Source organism: Pimephales promelas, chromosome 4 (assembly GCF_988280905.1).
Source record: "Pimephales promelas chromosome 4, fPimPro1.hap1.1, whole genome shotgun sequence".
Lineage (NCBI taxonomy): Eukaryota > Metazoa > Chordata > Actinopteri > Cypriniformes > Leuciscidae > Pimephales > Pimephales promelas.
In genome coordinates, this window is record NC_142772.1 from 34,563,940 (window position 1) to 34,584,534 (window position 20,595).

General features: G+C 39.8%; 1 protein-coding gene across 4 annotated transcripts in view; it reads left to right on the plus strand.

Annotated features, from left to right (window-relative positions):
* The window catches only part of tncb (tenascin Cb), a 66,764-nt gene that overhangs the window by 17,631 nt on the left and 28,538 nt on the right, over positions 1–20,595 (plus strand). For 3 of the 4 annotated variants that reach the window (XM_089130340.1, XM_039659482.2, XM_039659483.2), the window contains exon 2: positions 13,335–13,540. The exons of the other annotated variant lie outside the window; for it this stretch is intronic. The gene's annotated coding sequence lies outside the window, so the exon portion shown is untranslated. The remainder of the gene's footprint in view (positions 1–13,334; positions 13,541–20,595) is intronic. 4 annotated transcript variants of the gene reach the window in all.

Here is a 20,595-nt window from a genome sequence, read left to right on the forward strand (position 1 = left end):
TTTTTTCAAGCTGTAATTGCACTTGCTTTGTCCTTGGGGAGAACATAAAGACAAACAATAAGTGTGATTGGCGCCTGAAGGTTACCTGAGATGTTTTTCTTTTCAGAGAAACTAAAGGAAACAATAAAAACTAGTCTTTTTGGGCAAAATGGTGTGGACAGCTGAAGGAACAATATATGTGAGACATCTGGACTTACCCAAGCATATCTATATATTTTCTTGTGGCAGCAAATAATTTTGATGACAGTCCACAAAATGTGTCAGTTTTTAAGTATTTACATGCACTCTAACACCTGGGAGGAATTATTCTCAGTTCTGGGCACAACATTTTTAAAGGGATATTTCACCCAAATATTAACATCATTTACTCACCCTCAAGTTGTTCTAAACTATATGACTTTTTTTCTTTTTTGGAACAAAAAAAGTGAAAATGTAAATATTGGGCACAGTGACTGGAGCTTTACAAGCTTAAGAAAGGAAGAAAAAGCGAAATATATCATAATATATTATAAAAGTGGTCTATAAGACCACTGCTATATAACTGTTGTGTCTTCTGTAGCCCTATGATAGATGCGAAACCAAATTTTGATCAGTGTATCAAATCAGAGTAAGTGGAACTTAAGAACAGATCACTTTGATTTGTGAACAAATCATTTATTGAAGGATTTGGTTAAAATCAAACATCACTAACATTCACATGAAACCTCATGAACCTTTCAGTGAATAATGACTAAAATCTATTGTATTGGTTCAGAAAACCTGTAACAGCGTACATTATACAGACCACTTTCATTTATACTTTTATGGCGTGTTTTTAAGGCATTTTTGAGCTTTGAAAGAATGAAAGCAAAATAAGCATTTTCCAACTGACTTTGAGAAGCATTATATATGTCAAACATGAATGCCTGGAAGATCAAGGCGATATCTTAGAAACATCCATCTTGGCATTTGGTTTTAAAAAGACATTTACATTTAAATCCAAACTTGAAGTACCTTTAAAATGTCATGTGCTCAAAAATAAAAAAAAATTACATGGCACTATCATGGCACTGACCTAATAAAAAGCACAAGCTTTTCATGGAACCTGTCTCAATCCACAATCCTTTAAAAATCACAGCTTAATCTGTTACTTTTAGATCTCGACATGCAAAAGTTACGTTGTTTGTCCAAAGCCTCAAAGAAATGAGCTTTCACACTTGATCCCTGGTTTATTATGCCTTGTGGACACTGTTCAATAACACGCATAGGCTCACCAGCTCTGAGTGTCCTTATTTTTGCTGCTGTGAATGTCAATAAAAGCTCAGCTGATGGTCAAAAAGAGCTTGGGTGAGGTGTCTAAGGTCCAACAACAGGGTGAGAGGCCACGCATCAGGTCTCCTATCACACTCGCCCGCCAGCCCAATGACCTGTGAACACAGAGCCATATGCTGGGACTGGTCGGACAGAGTTATTTTTTGTTATTAAACTACTGAAGCAGAACAGATGTGCATAGATATATATGTGTATATATTTAAGACATATTTTTAGACATGAAATGAAAAGATAGCAATCTAGTTGCTTATCTCAATGCATTGAATACTTTGGCATTTGATAACTCTTATATTGTGGTGTTGCATAAATGTTATCATATCATAAGAGAATAAGAAAATTGTCGAAAGAATTTGGATGATTTAAATGATCTAATTATAGTTTGAAAGAGACTTTACTGTATAATAGGAAGGTTATCTTTTTAGACATGGAAGCTAATTTTCTTTCTTAATCACATCTAAAGCTGAAAGGTGCATAAAATGTCCTACCTCTCGTATAATGTCTAGTGTGTACTTTTAGCAGATTGTGTCTGTCTGAGTGAAACGTATACTTGGTTAATCTTTTTTACCCAATATTCAAAGTATCTTTATAATATAGGGGATTGTCAAACCATTTCAAACCAAAATGAAAAGTCTGTCATTATTTACTCATCCTCATGTTGTTCCAAACCTGCATTGTTCTGTGGAACACAAAAAGAGATATATTGAAAATTGTTCTATATTGGAAGTGTTGTTTTACAGATGAAAGAAAGTCATACAGCTTTGGAACGACGTGAAAGTATATGATGATTTTCTTTTCTGTAATGATGTTCCTTATAAATTACAATAAATTATGATCCCAGACAGTTAATTGTTGTATTGGTAGTTTTCCTGTTTACTAATTGAATAGCTGAGTGTCTGAACAGTTCTTATTTAAACCATTATATCATTGTCTTACGTGTAATTAACGCAGTCTGAGGTTATTGTTGAACACATTTCAATAGTCAAACATAAGCATGTCTCAGGAACATTTGTATGCTGTACTCTGTGCTGCATATGCAGAAATGTAAGTGCGTGTAAAAATATATGGATGTAAATTGGTGTGTTAGTGTGTGTGTGTGTGAGTGAGTGAGAGAGAGAGGACGAGAGCTTGTTCCGAGGAGTTGACAGAAGGAGTGACTTGTCCTCTATTTAGCACCCTGCTGGATTACTAACACAAGGGATGTGGATATGCATATGACAGAAAGTGGTGATGAGAAGTAGAGTGAAAAAGAGAGCTGGAATGAAGGACAGGGTGTGTTTGAAGGCAGACATTGTGTGGAGGTGGGATGAAGTAGATGCTTTTCCAGGGAATGATATTTCAGAGGTCTTGTTGTGAGAAAGAACACAAAGGAGTCACAGTAAGAATGTGACATTTTAAAGTCAGTCTACTGCATATACCTTACTGAGAATAACATATTTGTAAGCAGTATTTCATTTTAGCTCTTCCAAAACCTATGAGCTACCTCACTACCTACTACCTTCAACTGACTTATATACTTTATGAAACCATTTAAAAGTTGTAGTTCACCCCAAAATGAAGATTATGTCATACATTTGGGAAAATTAATAGATGTGTTCAACAATTTGAATACCCCCACCCCCATGCAAATTCTTCATGCAATTTGGGATTTCCTTCTCTGCTAAGGACACACGTTGGGCTCATGCACCAAATCTACTCCAAAAAACGGACAATATATTGTTAATATAAATTTTTAAATATATTAATATATATATTTAATATATTTTCACAAATCTACATTTCCTTAAATATATTTTTATTTTTAATAATAATAATTTAATATTATTATTATTTATAATATATTTATATGAATACATTTAAAGTATATTTATATCAATATATTTACGTTACTATTTATTTATTTAATAAAAAAAAATAGTAAAACAAAAAAACAGCCTCATCAGCATTAAAGCAGAAGGAGGTTGGGTGAGACAGGTGCAGAAAGACAGATACAAATTAGGTGTGACTGCACACACCCTTTGCTGTGGCTGACTATATGTAAAACTGAGTTGACTGTGGAGTGCTGACAGAAAGACACTTTCAGACTTTCTCTCTCTCTCTCAAAATGGGTATTGTACTATATATATAGTTTGGTAGAATGGAGCTGGTCTATGATCAGGATCAGTAAGCCACCTTCCGTCAGGAGCATTCCCAGCAGCTCTCCATAGAGATGGCTGCCATAACCTCAACTCAGCTCATCTGCCCTGCAAAATGCCCTTATCCTGCTCTTTGTTCCTTCTCCGCCCTCTCATTCATCTAAGCAGAGATGCATGGCAAGAAGGAGACAAAGAGCCAGTGAGAGTGAAGACGATCCACAGTTCAGACAGATTACAAAGCCTGAGTCTTAAAAGAGCCTATCTAGGAAATCTCTTGTCATGGTTCCCATGCAAAATCCCCGCACCCAATCCATTTAGCGGCTGCTATCCTTGTTCACAAATATAAAAAAATAAATATATTACTATAAATAGATTTTAAAATATATTTACATAAATGCATTTTTGAATCTGTCAATTTAGTTAATATTTAGTTGAGTTAACATTTCCTTGTTTATTTTGACCATTCCTGAAAAATATATATTTTTATGCTTTTGTAATTAAACCAAAATGCATTTAAGAGTGAAAATGTATGTTTGTGCCCCTTGATGAAGAATTTGTAATATATTTTCCATTTGCTGGTTTCAATTAAAAACATTTTAATATTTTCAAATATCCTATTTGGCATATTTGCATATATACAGTATATATATATATATATATATATATATATATACAGTATATATATATATATATATATACAGTATGTATATATATATATATATATATATGCAAATATGCCATATAGGATCAAGTTGATGTCAGTTGTAGACTACAGAAAGAGTTTTCTAAACTACAGGATTCGTGAAGTGTGTAGTCGTGCTTGTGAAAAGACAACTTTGTAAAGCTTTCCCAGGTGTACCAAAGCTTAGTCTTGTCTGTGGCATGTAGTCAACATGTGTTATTGCGCTCCTAGCTTGGAGAACCAGAGACATAAACCTCTAGGACATCTTAATCTCTGCAGAAATACACCCCGACACACAGTTTTGTGCCTCTACCTGCTTCGTATGAATAAATCATCCGTCCAAACTGGCGGTCTGTCTCTCTACTCAGCACTGGAAGCGACGCTTCATTCCCAGCACTGCCGGAGATATGGCTTTATACTCTGCGGGCCCAGATATACGCTCATATTGAGCTCAATATTTCCTGAGTCGATAGGGCGAAGAAAAAGACTGCACATTTGTGATAAAGGTGCCACAACATGCCTTAACTGATGTATTACCCTATTTATTTTGTGAAGGGAAGGAGAGGCAGGGGACATTGGATAAGAGTGTTGTCTTTTGTCACAACTGGTGAAAGTCGAAGGATGTTAACACTTTTTCCTCAGAGTTGTTGTACGTGATGATGGGTTGGGGATCACATATCTGTGGGACATTGTACAATGTCATCAGAGCTGTTTGTGTAAAGGCAGATGGAGCAGGACAGAGGGAGGGATGGGGTGACTTGAAAGAAAAGAAGCGGAGATGACGAGAGGAGTGAAATATCAGACATTCAGGGAGAGTTGGACATCAATCACTAAAGCATGTCAGAGAAGAGGTCCGAATCGGATTCATTATGTAAAATTGTAGTGCATGACACAAAAGGCATTTAAAAAAAACATTTTTAATGATGTACCGTAGCAAGCAAGGGTGTAGAAAGTCTGAAAATCGCATGTAAACCTTATCAGCCTTGCTCATGAATATTAATTAGGTGACCGTCCTAACTGATTTCCTGAAAAGTCGGTAAGTGGTCATTAGACTATTAGTTTCACTTTTAGAATGTAATTTTTCCCCCGTAAAGTCTACTATAAACATGTAGCCATTTCAGCCCTGGACAGTTTTAGTATAATTTTATATATTGAATAAAACTAAAGTAAAACACTTTCTGTCCCTCAACAGATTAATTTGAACTCTGCTCCATTAAATGCAGCTGGCATACCAATCCATCTCAGTGGTCTTCTCATCTATTGATAGGATCCCTTAAATAAGAACTACACATTGCTGGTATGTGCAGTGTCATTAGATTTGTTTTAAGCAACAGTTAAAAGCAGTTGATATAGGAATAAAAGGTTTTTGGACGTTCTGCAGATTTCCACAGAATAGGAATGACTGTCATTTAAAGTTCCACATCTTGCATGTTGAATAGTTTGTCTAATTTGATCATGTCTTTTAGCTGCCGATAAGAGGACTCCGATCTGTTTAACACATTTGGCATTTACGTTCAGATTTATTTTTTCCACAAAATCAGACAACAAATACAAAAAGATCAGCAGTTCTTGATAATTAGTGTGCCTTCTTTGTTTTAATTCTATTGAGACAGTCATAATGAATTATTTGTGAATAAAAACATTAAACCCGAATCTTTCAGAATTGCTAACGAGCCTGCGATGTAGCTGATATTTGCATAAATGTTAATGATGTATGAGTGTTTGTGCTGCCTTTGCGTCTCAGCTATGGGAAGCAAGCATCTCTTATTCACTCTATAGAATCCTTTTTGAGCACTGATATCTCCGTCAACCCCCAACCCACTGCTTTCACGGGACTCACAATGTCGTTGGTTGCTCTGAAGGATACCATTTGTTTGTTTTTCTATAATTTGTTCAGCGCTGTTCGTGTTAAAGGAATGTGTAGGCACTTCTATTGCCCTGATGGATAAAAAATCACCATGTCTTTGTAAAAACATACAGAACTGAGGAAGAATGAAAGATGCAGATTCTCCTTTTTAAATTACCCTGAACGAGTAAATGTTCTTTAGAGCTGCACCTTCCTCCCCCCGACCCCCCCATCTTATGTTCAAAATGGATAAAAAAAAAAGACCTACGGTAAATGTAAAAATGTTGATGTTTAATTTTTATGGATCTTGACATACATCGGACGCCTATCTATTATTAGTTAAAAAAAGCAAAAGCAAAGTCTGACACAGTGATGGTGGCTCCAGAGATCTGAACCCCTCAAAGGTCGTCTGGTCACTGGGGTCATCTGCTGTCTTTGTCCTCAGAAATTTACAGGCTCCTTATGTACGTGCACAGCGATGCCGACCTGTGTGTGGTCCGAAACATCACTCTCACTGACTATATCACCAAATCACATGTGTCTGCAACAATTCTTTCATCCCCTCTCTTGTTTTGGTCTCTATATTATGTAAAAAGCTACCCTTGAGGGATATAATGGCTGTTTTTCATTTTCCAAAGCCTAATGACCATAATTCACCACATCGCCTATGCTGGATTAATGCATAAATGTGGAGGGCAGAAAATAGCCTTTCACCTCTTCCTGGGCCGCTCTTTATTCATGCCAATCCCTATCTTTGCTTTATAAATTATGAATCGAGCTCAATTATGCCCGCAAGCCCATTTCACTGATGGCCAGTTTCTCCTTCCACTTAATCTATGCTTTTTACACTCACACAGGCCATTAGTGTTTTAATTTCCCATCCCTGGTGGCAAAGCTGGGGTTGCAACACTCCAGAAGTTACTTCCACAAGCTGTCCAAATGACCTTCCCTGAGTTAACCCGTCCTGCAAGGCCTCCATCCTGCATAATAGATAACGCAAAGACTTGGGAGGAGACACAAGCCAATACTACCTGTGAATTCATTTTTAATGAGGTAAACAGGTCTGTCCGGGTCATGAGGGTGACTGTGACTTGTGAGTCCTGTCTCATCATCGCTCCCTTCTCCTCTTGACACTTTACCCAGCTGCAGGCAGGGCTTCTCTGCTAATAATTAGATCTCACTTGCGCTGATAGAAAGTGCCCTGCTAGCCGTCAAGCCCTCGCTCTTTCTTCGAACAGACTGCCACCAATTACGTGGGTAAATGAACTGAATGCGAGCTGTGCTCTCAGCAACCCTTTCTTTAATTTGTAGAGCCAGTACCTTTGGGTAGATTCAGTTATAGCCAGTAAATGTAGAGTAATGTGGAAAAATATGCACTGAGACATTGTAAGAACAGAACCTTTGCTTTGTGGTTGAATATCTTTAATAAGATATTAGGAACAAGACAGTATTGTGGAGCTACATTTTTCTGTAGTTTGGCAATATACATTTTTTTTTTTTGCTTTTAAAATATTCTTTTTATTCTAGTAACAAGTGTCATTTTTCAACAAGTAGCAATGTAACAAGACCAAATGTTACACTGTTTTCTTACGAGAGGTTATCTCGTACTGTGTAATATCTTACGCTATGGGAAAACCTCTTTTCCACGATTTTGAAGCCAAAAATTATCCATCATTTTTAATGCTCACGCATCGCTCGATCCGTAGTGAAGAAGCCGCTGCTTGACGAGCCTTTCATCTGAAGCCGCTGGCCTTCATCTCGCCGCCTTCAGTCAACGTACTTACTACGTTGTTTTTATGCCCTTTTACTCTGCCGAATGTGTGTGCGGCGTTGCGGCTCTCACTCTCTCTATCTAAAAGAGCAGTGTATTTTTAAAGATGCCTCGTTCCTGTGGCTCGTACCGAGCGGCACTCAGCAATAGGGACCACCATGTCATCTGCTTTTCCTGCCTAGGTAAGGATCATGCAGCTCTCACACTCGCTGATGGCGGCTGCCATCATTGCGAGCTTTTGCCCATGGTGAGTCTGAGGACTCGCCTGGCATTTTTCTGCACTTCTGCATTTTTCTGGCATTTGTCTGCACTTCCGCCTGCTATAGTGACGTGCCGAAAAAAGCGTCATACTCAGCAGGTCCCAGAGCCTTCTCCAGCCAGCGAAAACTCGCCGGTTCGCCCGCCAGCTTCACTCGAGTCGCTCACCGACGGACAACGGCCTCCTTCTCCCTTGATGACAACGAGATAACTGCATCTGTAGAGGAGGCCAGCTGCTCTATCCTGGCGTCGGACAGTGAGGAATGGGCGAGCTCTGTGGACCTCCCCCTACTTCGAGCCGAAATAGCGAAACTATTGAGCAAAGGGGCCATGGAGCCTTTATCTCAAGCTCAGAGCGAAGGGGATCTATACATTAGATGTTTTCTGGTACTGAAAAAAGACGGGGGTCTCAGACCCATTCTAGATCTAAGACAGCTGAACAAAGTGTTGAAATGCTTGTTCAGAATGCTCACAACCTGGAAAATCCTCGCACAGATTTGCCAAGAGGACTGGTTTATGTCAATATATCTGAAAGACGCGTATTTCCAAAAACAAATAGCGCCACGTCACAGGCGATTCTTGAGATTCGCCTTCGATGGCCAGGCATATCAATACACAGTCCTACCGTTCAGCCTGTCCTTAGCACCCCGTACATTTACAATGTGCATGGATGCGGATCTCGCACCCCTGAAACTTCAGGGCATGCAAGTTTTGAACTACTTGGATTATTGGCTGATTCTAGCTTGATCACACTCAGAGCTCATAGAACACAGGACCATATGACTCGAACATCTCAAGAATCAAAGTCTCAAAGTCAATTGGGTGAAAAGTTCGCTGTCTCCAAGTCAGAGAATATCTTTTCTGGGCAAAGAACTGCACTCGCTGTCTATATAGTGCAGACTGAACATTCAGTGCATCACGAAATCCATCATCCGTCTTGCTCAAAAGGTTTCAAAAAATGCTGGGTCTCATGGCCTCAGCATCATCAGTACTCCAGTTGGGTCTGCTTTGCATTCTCCCGCTGCAGTAATGGATAAAAGTGCGAGTATCACCTTGGGCCTCTGGTTTGTTTCCCCTCAAGGTCGATAAGAAATGTGCCACAGCTCTGAAACCTTTGAGAGCAATTGACTGGTACCAGTCCGGTGTAAATCTGATGACTTCTTCCTCCAGGAAGTGTGTAAGTGGTGTCCATGGACGCCTCCACCTCAGGATGGGGAGCACTGTTCGAGTGCAGACCGTTCTTTGGCCAGTGGTCAGAACAGGAGAAACTTCTACACATAAACAATCTGGTTGATGACAATGATGGCAGTCGACAACGCGCTGAGGCATTTTGTCCCCAGGTAAAAAATCAGTGCTTCATTTAGTGATTTACAAGCGCTCTCAGTAAGCGCGACATGTATGGAATTTGGACCAAATGACTCAAAAGTCATACTCAAACCAAGACACGGGTACATGCCTAAATCCCTCAACACATCGTTCAGTGCCCTGCCAGTTTACAACGAGGAAACGGACGCAAACTTCCTTTACCCAGTCAGGGCATTAAGTGCTTATGTGTCTCGCTCGTCTGTTTTCAGACAGACTGAGCAGCTCTTTGTTTCGTTCAGATGGATAGTCGATGCTATTGCACTGGCCTACACTTCTAAAGACTTGCAGTGTCATTTGGGTGTCAGAGCGCACTCCACGAGGCGGGGCCTCATTGTGGGCTTGGTTATAGTGGCATTACCTTGCAGGATATCTGTATGGCGAAAGGCTGGGCCTCCCCTTCTACATTTATAAGGTTTTTTGACCTAGAGGTTCCTGTCTTATAGGCTAAATATAGGCTATAGTACTGTCTGCCCTGTTGCTTCTGCGCAGAATACTGAAACTGCTTGAGCACCGCTCGCTGGGCAATGAGTAAGACCCATACTGTTACCGAGTTCAGGACGAACATTTTCACCCTGACTGTGTGGAACACTATTAATGTGATTAGCTCCCTTAGGATGCTACTTATTGGGAATGACGCTTGCAGCCTCTCTTCACAGACTCTCTGTGAGTCCCTGGTATTTATGCACTATATGAGCCCCGGGCACCTGCCCTTGGGACTTTGGTGTTGGATCCCAGCATGCACAGCGTTTTACACTGTGTTCCCCTTGCGTAAGATATTACGCAGTACAAGAGAATCTTTCGTTAGAGAACGTTTCGTTAACGAAAACTTTCGTTAGAGAACGAGGACTTAGTATTGCATATGTTTGTCATGCCTGCAACACGCTTTGGTTCACTTCGGCGATGGAAAGCCAAATTATATCAGCCCATCGAGCTGTATTTATAGGCCCAGGCTACGCCTGTCTTGGCAGGACGTGACACAATGGGCGCAAAGCGCCCCCATTGGATTTGACGTCACCAAGGGTCTCTCTCGATAGGCTGCTGCAGGTGCCGCAAGGCAGCCAATAGGCACGCAAGCTGTCTTGCCTATATCTGCATGCTGCCGCAAGGCGTTTTACATTAATTCAAAATTAAGGACAATTTTTGACTTCAATATCTTGTGGAAAAGATATTTTGCAGTACTCGTTCCCTCTTCTTGAGAGAACCGAGGTTACATTAGTAACCAAGTACGTTTTTTTTTAAAGCATATTGTTTGCGTACATAGGTTTACTCAACCAAGTGAGCTGAGATAATAACCCCACACGTAGTTCTAAATGCTTTTAAGCCTGTTTAGTGTTGGAAAGTCAAATTAATTCTTGTGAATCAGTTCATTTGAATAAACCATAAAAAGTATACACAATTTTGTGTGGTTATATTTTATAGCTAAATATTTCATTAAATGCTGCTATTCATTACGCATTTTATATTGATTATATACATTATTTTTAAAAGTTTGATGCTCTGTTCGTTCATTTATAAACTCTTTTTTTTGTGCCAGAAAAATACAGCTTTGGTCAGGTTGTAATACATTATGTAATCATATATATATATATATATATATATATTTACACTGCAATATATTGTAGTGAATTATATTTACACTGCATTAACTGACTTTTTCCGTTTTCAGTGTCAAATATTAAAAAAATTCCTAAGATACATTTACTAAGCACCATTGCTTACATTTTTTTTGACGTTTAAATGGGAAAGTTGGACAAAATGACTCATTTATTGCATTTTAAATAAATATTAATTCTTTACAGCTTCAATTTATTTATCTGTTTTTGTAATTTGCCCATAGTGTAGCCAACTACCTCTTTGTAAATGTTGTGACTCTGCATAACTGTGTATAGTCTGAAAGAAAATCTAGAGTTGATTGAATATGTGCATGATAGTGAAGTTTGTATATATGATGACACTGTTGCTGCTGTGTAAGTGAGCTGCATGCAGGTATAGCTTGACAGTAGTTAAACCACGTTAAATATCTTGTAACTATAACAAGTAGATTCCACACAACCAGACTCAAGTATGGGGTTGACTTTGACTTGAAGGGGTTGACTGTTTTCCTCTCTGACTCTAAATGTGCCTCTTTTTAAGCACTATTATGAGTCTAAACGTTCACAAATAAAGCTCACTTCCTGTAGCTTGTGTCTGGTTGCGGCTAGAAGAAATTGGCTGATGGGGAATGAAGCGCACACTGCTGTCATCTGGGAAATCAGCTGGTGAATGCATAGATGTCAACAGCACGGGGACGCCTGACGAACCCGGAATGCTCCCGCTCCCACTGCTATTCCCTGTGAAGCGCTGTGATTCGGTGAAGGGAAAAGTGTGAGAGAGAGGTGAGAGTACGAACAGATGGAGAAGGGTGATATGTGTTCTCAGGAAGATAGACACCCTGAGAAAGAGACATGAACACACAGAAACGCACAGAATCACTTACTGATTTTAATGCACTTCATTTGTATTATGTTCCGCGCATATCAGCGGACATAAATAGATAGACATACTGCCTGGATGTATGACATTATGATTATGGTGGGCGTAATATTAATGCACTTCCATAAAGTCTCTTATAAAGGTTTGGAAGTTCACATCTCATTCTGGCGGCATTTCCCTTCACCACCCACCACATACGGTATATACATTTGCAGTGAAACACAAACACACCATTACCAAGAGCATCTCTCTGTGGAGTTCACCTTGGGAAATATCCTCTGCCTGTGTTCATCTCCCGTTCTTCATATTGTACTTTTCCATTCAAGGCAAAAATGAAATTGATATCATGTTTGCCTTGTGACAGAAAAAAAAAATACATGAGTTTGAATTTGATCAGTGGCTGGGCCTGATTTGAAATGTTCTGAAATGAGACCTAGATTAAAATCCCATGTCGACCAGGCAAATCATCACAGATTCATGACTTATTGAGCGCAGGCTGATGGGGGTTGATTTTCTCTCATCAGAAAAAAAGCGTTCTTGATTCCTCTCTGTGGTTTCGAGCTCCCCGTCTCCACGGGTGCCTCCGTGTTGGCCCCCAAGAGAACTAAAGGTCAGTTTTTGACACGATGAGAGACATCATCTCATCTCTAATGAAATATGTCTTGAAGAGCATCACTGTTAGTTTGAAATGAAACGCACGTAAAATCTGATCTGCCGGGCTCTTTGTTCCATGTTTGTTTGAAGAAAAAGCTCCTGTTTGCGCAAAACGCTGGATGCCATATATAGTCCGGTAATTGCAGCTGGCTTGGTTGGATGTTCTTCTACCTGCAGTGCAGGTGGGGGAGGTGTTTGTGGGTAGTGCAGATGGAAAGGTGAATAACCTGACACTCTGAAAGGGAAGAGTATTTACAGAAGCTCAGGAGAGAGGTTGCGGCATAGAGATGGTTCCACTTAGAGTAGACATTAAGCTCTAAAAAAGGGAGAAGAAACCTTGACTAAAACAAGTCTTTTTGAATTATTTTCCATAGTGAGGTAGGATTTGGGGGATTAAAGGTTGATTATGCTGATCACCGTACATAATCCCATCATCCGCCGTGTCATGCTCGTCATCAAACACACAAGGTCCTTCCTCCTTTTTCCTCCCTTTTCTAATCTGAAATGTATGTTAATGCAGCTTGGGATATATCCCTTTCATCCAATCATTGGCTGCTCCAGTTTATAGTAAATGGTCTCTCTCTTTCTCTTTCTCTTTCTGTCTCTTTCTCCTCCTCTCTTTCCAATGTGTGTGTGTGTGTGTGTGAGTTTGCGACTCAGCCTTGAGGCATCCCGTTTCAGCTCCTCAGCTTCCAGTCAGAGGGCGAAAGGGGAGGGGGGTGCATATAAGAGTGGTAGGTGGGAGTGGGGTCTGACCGCAAAGTGTCTACTGTTTAAAAGAAAGGGACTTCTCCCTCCCTCCCTCCCTTCCTCTCTCTCTCTTTCACTCATTCCCTCTCTCAGCATCAGTAGACGTACACAGGCTGGATGGCGCACTCTCACTGAGAGCAGAGAGACAGGAGGGAATGACAGGACTGTCATCTGTCTACAGAAAATTAAAAAGCACTTCAAGAGTTCCTGATGGTTTCAACCGTTCGTTTAGCATCACATCGCTGTTCCTAGACAGAGGCACGTCTCTAAGTCTGTAGAGGAGGACTGGTCTCACTAAGGTAAGCTGTGATGCTCCAAGTCCATCTACCTGTTAGTGTGACAGATTTGCAAGTTAAATTACTCTGTGCTCTTCATGAGCGTGTCTGTGTTGGATGTGTTTTAATGCTAAATCTGAAGAATTGCACTAAATCCACTTTGTAATAAGTCTCAGATTCTGTCACTGTAGCCTTAAAGGGAAATTGTACCTTATTTACCTTTTAAAAGGTTTATAAGTAGTGCCTTAAGGGTTGGCAAATATTACTACTCTAAGGTATATATTTAGGGGTAGACAATGTACAAAGTTGTCCTTTTAAGGGGAGTGCAGTGATGAGATGTTGTACCCATAAAGGTAAAAAAAAATTGGCAGTGTAAATGTTAGCCACAGACTTTTAAGGCTGCTAGTGATGCATTGGCTTGCTTTAGGCTGCTCATTATGGTTTATAGGGGAAGTGATCCACATTTGTTTTAAGCTCAGCAATTATTCCAGCTCCCCTTGAGGGGAGAATACAGTAGCGTGCGCTCTGATAGTTTGGCGAAGCTCTACACGTGGTGGGTTTGTCTGCAGCTGTAGGTCAGCCGGTGTCCGTTACCTGGCAGGCGGTGTCATCCCTCCCAGGATCTCTGTCCTCTCTCCAGCCAGGGAGAGCAGCAGCTGGTTTGTGTTAGCGCTTCTCTCTTTAGTCTGGTGCTCCTCGTGCAGCTCCGCTGTCAGCTGCCAGCTCTTTTTCTCTTGTCTCATCCACAGTGGGTGGTGGGGGTGAATGGTTCTCGGATCAGTACGCTGTCCTTACTGATGGGTTGTATCCGTTTAGGAGAATGGAGAAACTGAGGTGATGAGAAGATTTGTGTGTGTGTGGTGATAGTGGGAGGGGTCTAGGCTGGGAACGCAGGGGCTGAGAGAAGCCTTATTAGCATGGGGGGGTGGGGTCAATGACAGAGACCCCCTGGATCCAAGGGTGCTAAATAGGAGGGAGGTTCTGCTTCGAGTGAAGGAAACTTAGTTGTTAGCAATGAAGGGAAATGATTGTATAAAAGGTTGTTGAGTAGGTTTTCTTTAAATTCTTTTTTGAGAAAAGGAAATGTGATGTGACTTTTCAGAAGTCATAGTAGCTATAATATGTTGAAATCTGTTTTGATGTGTGATAATCTAAATGCCTCATGGGTTGATAATTCCTCCTCAACTCTTTTGCTATCGTTATCTTGAGGACATCAGAAGTGGCAACAACACATGGTTGTTGCCTAGGCGGGATGTTTAAATGTTTTATGATGCTATGTGCAGTGTATTCATTGACAGTGCCACTCAGAACAAAGCTGAGTGGGAAACTAGCCTTTGTTTGAACAGCTGTCAGCACTGCTCCTGGCCCGGAACAGATATTGGACCCTCTGTGTTCTCGTCTGTCTGTCTGTCTGTCTGTCTGTCTGTCTGTCTATCTAATTTTGTCTGTCTATCTATCTATCTATCTATCTATCTATCTATCTATCTATCTATCTATCTATCTATCTATCTATCTATCTATCTATCTATCTATCTATCTATCTATCTATCTATATATCTATCTATCTATCTATCTATCTATCTATCTATCTATCTAATTGTGTCTGTCTGTCTGTCTATCTATCTATCTATCTATCTATCTATCTATCTATCTATCTATCTATCTATCTATCTGTCTATCTGTCTATCTGTCCGACTGTCTGTCCGACTGTGTGTCCGACTGTGTGTCTAACTGTCTGTCCGTCTATTTGTCTGTCTGTGAAATATGCTTTGTAAAAAGGGTTTATTTTCCTCCACACAACAAATTGGCCATAGAGGCATTCAGGATGATTTGTTGGCCTCAGTGAACTAAGATTTCCTCAGTAGACTTCAGTGTGTTAAAGTGTTGCAGCCCCAGATGGTTTTAATGGCTGTCTGATGCTAATGTAACATGGCTAGGAAAGCCATGGGCTCAGAGCACAGACAGTGTCCCCACCGATGGAAGCCAAGAGATGAGCACGCGTGTCTTCCAATGAAGTGAAGAATTCTGATTAGTTGTCAGTGCTCGAATGCATTTGTCACTATATGCTTGGGATAATACGAGAGTTTTAGGTTAGCAGAAGTTTTAATTTGGGAAGTTGTAAAAGGGAAATCTACAAAGCTCAGATAACTCAATTGATGACATTTCGGCCTGGAATTTGAACAGGCAAAATAGATCTCTTAATCTCCCAGTCAATACTCCTGCATTTCAGTGTGGGAAAACAGATTTTTCTTTCCATGAAAAAAAAAAAAATTCAATGGGGTCAATGAGTTGAAAGAGTATGTGCTCAATCCGAAAAGATCATATTGTGAGGAAACTAATTAATATAGGTATGTAGAATAAGTAATTGGATCTGGTAGGGTGCATTTTAAGGGCCTTTTTAAGAGAACTGCCATTGTAAATCAAATATATACACTTGATCATGGCTTATCTTTTCTTAGTCAGCAAGAGGAAATACACAATTTCTTGTTGGTGGAGAAAAAACCAATTTCCTGTTATACGCAAACAAGATACATGGTAGCTTTTATTATTTCTAGAATAGGAAAGAATGATCAATAGCTTGCCCATTTGGGAAGGGAAATGCGTGCCTGTAAAAAAAAATGACCGCTGTGTTTTATTTTGTTTTTTTTACTCTGTAGCAAATTGACTTTTGGATTATAAAAATTGACTTCTATTTGCTGTTCCTGCCAAACCACAATATCCTTTAGAAAAAAAAAAAGACCAAGATGTGAAAGGGACTGTCTGCATAGTACAGAAATAGTGTTTGGATTTTGTTGCGACAAATGGGAAGCTCAGAAGTTCTTCTAGAGCTTTTAAGGTCTGAACAAATGAGGCTGCTTTTCTGGCTGTAACAGAGGTTAAGCTAATAAACACAGGGTCACCGGTGCTGGAAATGTAAAATGAGACAGTAAGTAACAAATGTTCCTTCTTCATTCCTTCCATCTGGACTTTAAGATAAAGCACACATGGAATCTGAAGTGAGGAATTATTCAACTTCATTCCCAGTAGACTTCTCCGGTGTCTTTGGTCTCAAATGTTGACTGACATGTCCTAAACTTTCCATTTCTCCGTAATCAGCATGGTAGAGTTCACCTTTGTCAATGTCACCAAAGCTCTATCGAGTTCGGTCTCAATGCTTCTTTGGTGAAAGTGCAGCAATGTCAGTAAACCGCAGGTCCATCAGCATAGTGCAAACACCTCTATCTCTGCCCATACACCAGACCAGCTTATCGCTCTTACACACACACACAAACCTCCTATCAGTGCAATCAGATCTCCCAGCATCATTAGAGCTCCGCAAATGGGCCTCGACTGTCATGAAACCCATTTTTTCATTGTGAAAACAACTTGCAGTGCCTTTCACTTATCAGTCTGCATGCAATCTTATGTCTCTATATAGAGAGAAAATACCTCACAGTACTGAAATGATCGGTAATAAAAACAGAATATTATGTTGTTTGGGGTTGATTTAATGTTGAATGAAATAAGAAATAACTTTAGGCTGTGCTGTGGCAATGAAATCAGATGCAAGATTAATAATTACTTAATCTCATTATTAAGAGAATGATGCCGTTGGAAATATAATATACAGTGCCTCATGTTCTTAGGTTCTGGTTTCACACCTCACTGTCAATCCGCCGATGGGAGAAATGCCAGGAGAATGCGTTAGGTGAGAGATCACATTATGTGGCATTTGAGAGACCTTTAAGCTCACATTGCACATATAGCAGTGAGACAGCACGTCTGCGTGTTTATGATTGCCAGACATATTCATTTGTTTGAATCTGCTCTGTGAACCCATGTGCCAGCTGTGACTGACTTCCTTTTGAAGCCCAGACATGCCAAGCAAAATAGAGGAGTGAGGCATAGACAATCATCGGTTCGTTTGAGGCCACTGGACAGTCACAATGCACATTCTGCATTCAGTTCACAGTACAAAAAGTAGCAAGATGTCAGAGAGAGGAAAAATATCAGTGAGAGAGAATAAGAACTGCAGAACTATAGAAAGAAAGAACAGAAAAAAATGGTAAGAGTAATGGTCAACTGAGCCACTCCTCCTAAATGAGCATTGCCCAGGAAGGCGATGACTTCTAAATCCATTTATGAAACAATAACAGTGGCTGTATACTTTGCTATCGATCCAAGTACACACCATTGAGCGGCGTTATGAGCTAGGCTGGAAATCCATCTCCGTGTTGGATGATTATGAGCTGCTTCATGGTGCTGGTTTCAGCTGCCCTCTGTCTGATTATGACCTTGGAAACCATGCAATCGATAAGCATCTACTTCTCAATGAGAGTTTCACAGTGTAATCATTTTTATAATGTTTTTAATAATGATTTATCAGCATTTTTGGTCTTCAACCCAGACCAGACACTTTTGAGCCCCTTTCCACTATGTTTACTGCTTCGCTGATTGGATTAAGAAGTATTTTCTCAACTTCATTGTATGATTTTTAATGAAGTTTGACATGCACCAGTGGAGAAATGATGCAGTGTGTATACAGCATACCTCTGGGAGAGATATTTCTTCATATTTCTTGACTTCTTCCTAGTATTAAACAAACTGTCAGGGCATTTTTATGGGATCTATTAAGGTGAATTGAGTCGAAACAATGCCAATTCATTCACCACAGCGGGCAACCCATTAAAGAGATACTCCACTTTTTTGGAAATAGGCTAATTTTACCACTCCCTCAGAGTTAAACAGTTGGGTTTTACTGTTTTCGAATCCATTCAGATGATTTTCTGATATTTAGAAGAATATCAGTAACCAGACAGTTTCTGGTCTCATTGACTTCCATAGTAGGAAACAACATATACTATGGAAGTCAATGAGACCAGAAACTCTCTCTTTACTGATATTCTTCTAAATATCAGAAAATCGGCTGAATGGATTCGAAAATGGTAAAACTCAACTGTTTAACTCTGGGGGAGTTGTAAAATGAGCCTATTTCCAAAAAAAGTGGAGTATCCCTTTAAGGCTGGTCCCAGGGAAGGCAAGTGCTTTCTGTCATGGCATGGGTGACCTACAAAACTAAGTCTGCTTGATGATTTCATAGGAATAAACTGAGGAAGAGTTGTGGTTCCCCTCTGTTCAGCAGACTGTGGATAAATGTCATCTCTAATCATTGGATATGGAACTGTAATAGCCACCACAGCATTTTTTTACAGTTCAATAACCCACAGATGAATGCTATTTAACAGATCATTTTTTATTATCGAGTGATCATTGCACCATTGGCTCTCTGAAAACAAGAAGAAAAGCCTAGCTTTGACCTGAATTATATTATTTTATTTTATTTTGATATATTTTTATTTCTTCCCCATCAACAGTTGTGGTCTAAATATAATGTGTTTTACTAATTTCCATCCAGTTTGGAATAATAATATGTTTTTTGGCATATTCCTTTTATGTTTTATGTCTTTGTGGTGTAAATTTAATTGCCGCCCAACATGCCTCACTTCCAAACCTCTAACATGCTAATTGCTCAATTATGTAAACAACTACAAACTTCTAATTTAACAAATAGCCATAAGCTCATTTGTCTGTGGCACATTGGTGTGGTGGAAGAATCGTTTTAACTGTCACTGTTTAATTTATGACTTACAAACGTATTCATTTGGTCTCTGTGTGAGGTATTCTTCCTTTCAAATGCTCTAGTCAGCATTCAGCACTTTAGATCAATTTAGATCACTGGCACTAAATATGTGTGCCAGCAGGTTCACTCCCCATTGAAATTCCTTTCACATAAACACATGGAAGCCAACTGGCCCAGCCAGAGTCTGAGAAAGTAACAAAGTATAAAAACTAGACCTGGCATGAGAAAGCAGCAGTCACATTGTGTCTGGTTTATCTGAAAGTGCCAGTAAGCAGCAGCATTAGCATACTGCTCTGTGCTCAGCACTGTATTGATGGAGCTCTAATAAAAGAGACGGGCTTTGTCTATTTCTCGTTGTTCAAAACAAAAGTAAATAAATCTTTTCCAATCTAATAACTGCTAATTCTTTTTTAGTTACTCATATCCATCATTGCTGCCATTAACCCAAGCTGTCATAATTAATTACATATAAAAAAAATGCCATTCATTTACAGTCCACCCTTCGCCGGGGTTAAGGGCAAATTCTTACAAAGACCAGCTTGGTCCTTCAGAGTCATTTTCTTTTTTCGATTCTTGTGGCTACAAGCCAGGCTTCAAAGTGAAAAAGCCAACTACCCATCCAGAACTAAAACCGCAAAGCGACTCAAAGCAATTTTCTGCCTATTTTGCTGATTTAATCCCAGGGTTTAGATGTGAGGAACAAGAAACGGGGTAGGTCCCGTAGCCCCCGAGGGTCCAGATCGGGAATCTCCCATCATCGAGCCCCCCTTGAGCTCTCCATCACAGAAGCGTTCATCCCTATCCGTCTAATCACGGATGGGCGGCAGCAGTCGTGGGATCCCTCTCGCTGGTGCTCATCTGTCAGTCCCGCTAATCACATGTCAAATCGAGCTCTCCACTCACTAAACAGATCCTGGCAGGATATTACCTACTGTTGACCTTGCGAGCTGCGGCTTTGGGTCACCTCCCTGTAGCCGTGACAAAATTTTGATCTGTGTAACTATGTATTGCTCTTTTGTTACTGAAGGACTGTGCATGGGAAGGTTTGCCTTAAAGAAAAAAAAGGTCATCATTTACTCCACCTCATGCTGTTCTAAACCTGCAAGTCTTCAGTTGAAGATTAAAAAAAGTAATTGACCCAATTGACAATGGACAAAAACGTATATGTGTTTGAAATATAAAGTACCTTTTAAAATTCAAATGAAACGTATTCAGTTAAAGGGTTAAACATGTAAGAATGTTTTAAAAAATGGCTTGATAAGATGCAAGCTGGAAAATGCACACATACATGTTCCAAATTTGACATAAATATCGGGTGTTTTATGATATTGTCGGTGTGTCAGCACTTTTGGAAAATGTTTTTTTCCATCTTAAATGGATCCCATTTGGTTTTCATAACATTTGGGAAAACTACTATGGAAAACTGAATCTGCAATCCTGTAATTGCCAAGTATGTGAC